The sequence below is a fragment of the Dermacentor albipictus genome, chromosome 1 (assembly GCF_038994185.2).
Source record: "Dermacentor albipictus isolate Rhodes 1998 colony chromosome 1, USDA_Dalb.pri_finalv2, whole genome shotgun sequence".
NCBI lineage: Eukaryota > Metazoa > Arthropoda > Arachnida > Ixodida > Ixodidae > Dermacentor > Dermacentor albipictus.
This window is the reverse complement of record NC_091821.1, coordinates 173,973,362-173,979,706: the sequence shown is the minus strand read 5'-3', so window position 1 is coordinate 173,979,706 and position 6,345 is coordinate 173,973,362. Positions and strand designations below refer to the sequence as shown.

Here is a 6,345-nt window from a genome sequence, read left to right as displayed (position 1 = left end):
GGCCACACCGCTTCTTGTGGACATAGGAAAAAAAAAAGTCAAAAGGACTGCCTGCCATATGCGTTCATGCTTAAATCGCGCTAGTACGAGAAGAATCTCTTGGGGAAAAAAAAAAGATTCCAGAGGCCGGTATGCACGATGCCTTCGCTTCTAATAATATTTCCTATAACCATGGCGAGCGGGGCCGAAGGGAGACGCTCTTGATATATCAAGTCGCTTGTTTTTCAGGCTCGTAAGGCTGAACATAAAAAAAAAATGAAGTGGCGCAGTAGTGTCATATTTAACGAAGAAATCAGAGAAACAAAACCAAGGAAGATATAACGATGTTTCCTCTGTCTCTTTCTGCTTTCAGCAAGTAGGAAAAGGCGTCGGCTCTGTTTTTTATTACTTAAACAAGCCGGAACATGGGAGGGATGCTGGATGGCTGAGAGGGGAGATGCGGGGACACACGCTGCCCGTACACGGTGGCTTGTGTCATGGAATTCAAACCAAGCACGTCATAACAATTCAGCTTCGAAGTATAGGCTATACCTACAAGAGCTTCGTACTCGTCATCGAAAGTCAATCACCGCCAGCGGTTCAATATTGCGCTTTCTTACACTGTGCGTTTCATCATTCATTCATTCATAAACGTAGTATTCCAAAGTGTACCATCTTTATCGCAGTTATTAAGCAGGAATTCCTCATAAGACTAGTTTATTTGTTCCCTCTCTTTTCGAAACCCTGCACACGCACGGGATCCACAGGCGCCCTCAACTTGAATGTTGTGATCGAACCGTGAGGTGTTCAGTAAAATGTAAGTTGTGCGCTTGAACGCAATTATTTTAATTATTTTTTATTTGTAAAATACCTTACAAGGCCCCTACATTGGGCATTGAGTAAGGGAGCGTAGAACCAAGTAAACACATAAATGTGGCAATATCATGACAATATTAAGCTAGAAAAAAAAGAAAAAAAAACACCAGCCAGTACATCATGTACTGAAGCAAATAAAAGAGATTTTCCTTCCATATCTGGTCGCGTTTCATTTCCTACAGTTCAAAGCAAAAAAGAACAATATTCGGTTGGAGATTGGAAGTCCACATTATTCGAAGCCTCTCCGAGCGGTCGAATTGCACTCTAAGACCAACTTGCATAGTCAATCTGTCTTCTCTAATTTCGGATGTCGTCTTGCATTTCATTGCGTACGCGCACAATACTGCCAAGCATAAAGTAACTAGATATCCGCCTTTCCTTCTGCTCTACGCTCGCATTCCTCAAGCTTTCTGGATGGCGTTATGCCATTCTGACCGCAAAATAAGCCTTCCATCACCCATATTTTGTGCTGCGTCATAGAAGCTCGTCGGCTTGCTCGTCTTATATTCTCACGCCTACACTGCTTTGCTTTTTTGCCAGTGACTGTTTTTCACCGAAACAGCGCTGTTACCCGAAGAGCAGAGACTTGGGGCTGTTGATTCATATTTCACGAGCGAAAGCCAGCACACACGCGAAAAACGGAGACTGAACCAAGGACGTCACTACAGTAGCATAGCGCTGAACTTACAACTTTAGTGGGAGAGAGTGCCATAGTGTATATGCGGGGTAGTTTAAGCTTTACTGAACTTTTAAACATCGCCTCTGGCATGCAGCATAAGTTTTGTTCTTGAGCTGGGTTAATCAAACAGGTGGCCATTACCAGCACAAGAGATGGAAACACATATTAAACTAATTAACGACGATTCAATAATTACCTTTTTCAATCTGACCTCGACGCTATAACTGACTGGTGCAACGCATGGCAAATGCATTTGAACGTTAAAAAGTGTAAAGTAATGAGAATCTTCCGAAAAGCGTCTACTTGTAAACCTCCTCTTTATCACATTTATGGCTCTGTACTAGACGCGGTTACCACGCTTAAGTATTTAGGTGTTCACCTGACTGCTAAGCTTTCTTGGCAAACCCATGTTAACTGCGTCGTTGGGAATGCTAATTGCACGTTAGGTTTCTTATGCCACAACTTTTCAAGGGCACCATCTTCTCTTAAATTAGCCTTATACAAAACACCTGTAAGGCTTAAGCTTGAATATGCATGCGCTTTGTGTGATCCCAGTAAAGAATTTCTTAATAATCAATGAGAATCAGTACAAAATTGTAGTGCGCGTTTCAGTCCGTCAAATTATTCGCGCTTTTGAAGTGCATCATCGATGAAACACATCTTGAAAATTCGTAACCTTTCTCTGCGCAGAAAAGTGTTTCGTTTACCCTTATTTCATAAGATTTTTCATAATCCACATCTGAAAAATGAACTTCTTAAAGAACCATATTATTTGTCTTGTATTAACCACCACCATAAAGTTGAAATCCCTTGTTGCCATACTAACTTATTTTCCCATTCATTCTTGCCTAAGGCATCGAGGGAATGGAACAACCTGCCCACAGTCGTCGTCGCCATTCCCAGTGTTTCGGCATTTAAATCCACTGTCGACAATTATTATTGTGTATACTAGGTGCCAACAATTATGTGTTTTTTTCCACTCCCTTTGTAACGCCTTCGGGCATTGAAGGTAATGAAATAAATAAATAAATACATAAATAACTTTAAAGCACACATTGCAACTTAGAAATTGTAGCCGGTGAGCTTGCAAGACGCATTCACTCCAAATAAATTTCCAGGATGACGCCACTCTCGAGATATCATTTCCCGAAGCGTGGGACGACATACAGTTACCTTTGTGCTTCGATGCATAAAAGAGCGGCAAACTGCCGCCACCTTTGTCCACAATGGCTTCGTGTGTGTGGACACCGGTTAGAAAAAAAAAAAAGATGATCCTGCACGTTTCTGGCCACTTCTGTCATCACGGATGACTCGCTTAATGGACGTCAACTACATCGTCGCCAAACTTGACTCCCGTAATCGGCGTTGACACAAGGCGCATGTTCTTCACGCAACCTGATTTAAACAATAATTTCATCGGTGTCTCAAGCTGGTTCGACCAGCTTCGTGCGACCCGCTCGAGAATGCTAAAATACTGTACTGCATGAAGGAGGCCAAAATAATACCGCATGATATTGGTCCATCCCTTGCTCTGCTATTTTGACCTTTCACATTGTAAGTAAACCCAGCCTTCGCAACAATATATCGTGTGTACTCGATTCCCTTCGAGAATTTCACTAATCTAACGCACTCACTTTACTATATCAGTTTTCCGCCCATATAACTAGCAATTCTTTGCGTTGCCTAGTGACTATAATTCCGACTATTTTCACGACACAAGCACACCACCAGCCGCTCAGTGGCTACAGCTTTCTGCTTGCTTACTCACATCAAACTGTCAGGATACGAATCATTCCTTTGGCCGACATACAATTAGCGCATCAAAGTTGCCGCGTACATTCAGATGGATTTTGCGTATGCCCACCATGCAGCACATCTACATGATAAAAATCAATATGTCTGCCTACGTGTAAGAAAGAAGCAAGAGTCATTTACACTGATTTGTGTCTGCATATCCCTGTCAGAACGACTTGAACGTGATAGAATCCGAGACATATTGTTACGGACCAGTAGTCTTTGGATTATAACGGGAGATTTCAATGCGCATCACTTAATCTGGGGAAGCTCGGTAATCAGTTTCAGAGACAGGAATCAGATGTTGTTCGCCCCTGACCACGACCTTTGTGTCATGAATGATGGCAGTCCTACATACTTGCGGCGCCTTAAGTACAGCAGCTGCCTGGATTTGTCTTTGGTATCATGATGCTTCAGTTCGCAAGTTCAGTGGTTTTCATACATAGAAACGCATAGAAGTGACCATATTCCTACATTCTTGCGGGTCAGGGGCTAAACAATTCCTCCTCTTCGAATGCAGTATGAAAAATCGACGGGCCTAAATTTGAGCTACACATGGAAAATGCATGCAGAGAAGACCTTGGCCATAGCATGGATGATACTATCACAGAGGCAATTAGAGAAGCATCATGCATCCTAAAGTTGACAGCGACGACGAGCTGAAAGGAGATACAGGAGCACGAAGGCAGTTTGTGAACTAAAAATGGCACGGAGAACACAAAAGAAGATCCAGCGCTGTTTGGACAAATTGCAGGAACAACGTTGGAAGTCCTTTTGTGAATCACTAGGCCATGCTAAACCACTGTCATACATCTGGAGGACTGTTCGTGGCCTGCGCTCGTCTCCGCAACAGCGACATCCTTTCATGGCCTTAGCCCTACATCACTGCCACACCCAACTTGAGGTGGGGAATGATTTTTGTGCGTGGATCACTCGCGTATGTGTCACCCAGAACGCCGAACATGTGATTGTCGTCCCTGTGTCTCGCGTCCCAGAAATGGAAATTACATTAACTGTGGAAGAATTTGACGCCTCTTTGGCTGCTTCTTTACGTTCATTGCTGCTGCCCGACGTTCTTGCTGCCCGACGACCCATGCAGCTCTTGCCCATCTGGGACTAGAGGCCATGCAAGAGCTGTTGAATTACTACAACCACTCATGGCATGAAAGCATTGTTCCTCAGCAAAGGAATATAAGTCGGCTAATACCGCTTCTAAAACCAAGAAAGTCGCCGTTCAACCTGACGTCATATAGGTGTATTGCCCTGGCAAGTTGCATAGGGAAAGTAATGGAAAAGGTTATCCTTACGTGCCCAGAATGGTATATTGAACGCCACAACGCGTATTCTTACTCCATGACAGGCTTTCAGCGAGGCAAGTGAACGATAGACAATATTATTGACCTCACAACGTTCATACAACAAAAATGTATCAAAGGCTTATCAGTTTCGCTCTTTCTTGATGTCAAAGGACGTACGATACTGTCACACATGAAGCGAACCTCGACTAATTGGAAGCTGTTGTAATCGGTGGTCGAATTTTTAAGTGGATCCGCGATTATATTTTTCCTTCTTTGTGCAGACCGAAGATGGCCCGAGTGCCAACTATTATACATACAGCTGAATCCTATATGACGGAGTAGTGAGCCATATTCTCTTTAACCTGACTATGGCTGATCTTGCTGAAATATTACCCAAGACAGTCCACCTATCAATGTACGCTGAAGATATTTGTCTTTGGTCTTCTGCGGTGACTCGTCTTCAAGTGAGCGCACGAATTCAACGGGCAGCCACTGTAACTTGTTCGTATCTCAACAAACAAGGCCTTAGTGTGTCCATCAAAAAATGAGCGTTCATCGCGTTTACGCACAAGCCCATGTTTCTCCCCAGTTTCTCTCAATGGCCAAGCTATCACATATCAGAAGTCTCACCGCTAGTTATGTGTCACTATTGGCAGGGACTTTTAATTGAGCCCCTACTCCATCTACCTGAAGCGGAAACTTAGATTGTACCGATAATGAAGTTCTTGTGCGGAAAAACCTGGGGCAAGTCGGTATGGTTTATGCCACAGCTGCAGAAAACACTGTTTCTTGGCTTTTTACGGTACAGCTTGTCGGTCTTGGCGAACACATCTAAAACAAATATTGGTACCCTCGAAAGTTTGCAAGCACAGACTCTACGGACATGTCTTGGACTGCCACGATGCGCCTCGATTCATGCAACAATCATGATTACTAGAGACTACTTGGTTCCAACGTATATAACGATTGACAACCTTAGAGCACACATTCGACATCTGTGTGGCGAACCCAGTCACTATATTGGTGCTTTGCCAGCACACAGATCTCAAGCCACATTTTCCAAACTTCTTGCGACACATCAAGGCTGCCTTTCGTCGGGCTTTGCACCAGCAGCAAGACCACTGTTACCCCTGTGGTGACCACAGCGACCACAAGTACACCTAACGATTCCCGGAATTACGAAGAAGACCCGTCATTCAACAGTCGCTCTACGACAGTTGACTTTGTCATTACTGAACGAGACATATGAACACAGAACGCGCATTTAGACCAATCAATCTGTCTCAGCCATCAGCTCCACAGGCGCTGTTATTATCCCAGCCTTACAAGTCACAATTAAGTTCAAAGTGTCCCACATAACGACTTCTACGGCAACAGAAGTTGCTGCCCTACGTCCGCTGTTAAATACGTAGTGCAAGAAAAACCTCGAAAGTGGGTCGTTTTTTTTTTCTTTGCGACTCCAATGCTGCCCTTCATAATCTGCAGTCAGCCTTACGATGCAAGACGCATGAACAACTCATGTTCGAAACCAGACAGGTTCTTTATCAAGCCCACATAGACGGACATGACATCATCTTCCAATGGCTCCCGAAGCATTGTGGCTTCGTCAGAAATGACCTTGCTGACGATGCCACCCGGTCAGCCCATAAAGAAACCCTGACAGTTGCTATGCCCTTATCAAGGACAGATGCTCTGAGGGGTATTCGTTTCTTGCTCAAC

General features: G+C 44.0%; 1 protein-coding gene across 1 annotated transcript in view; it reads right to left on the bottom strand.

Annotated features, from left to right (window-relative positions):
• The window catches only part of LOC139052469 (U-scoloptoxin(01)-Cw1a-like), a 328,466-nt gene that overhangs the window by 117,139 nt on the left and 204,982 nt on the right, over positions 1 to 6,345 (bottom strand). The gene's annotated exons all lie outside the window — the stretch shown is intronic.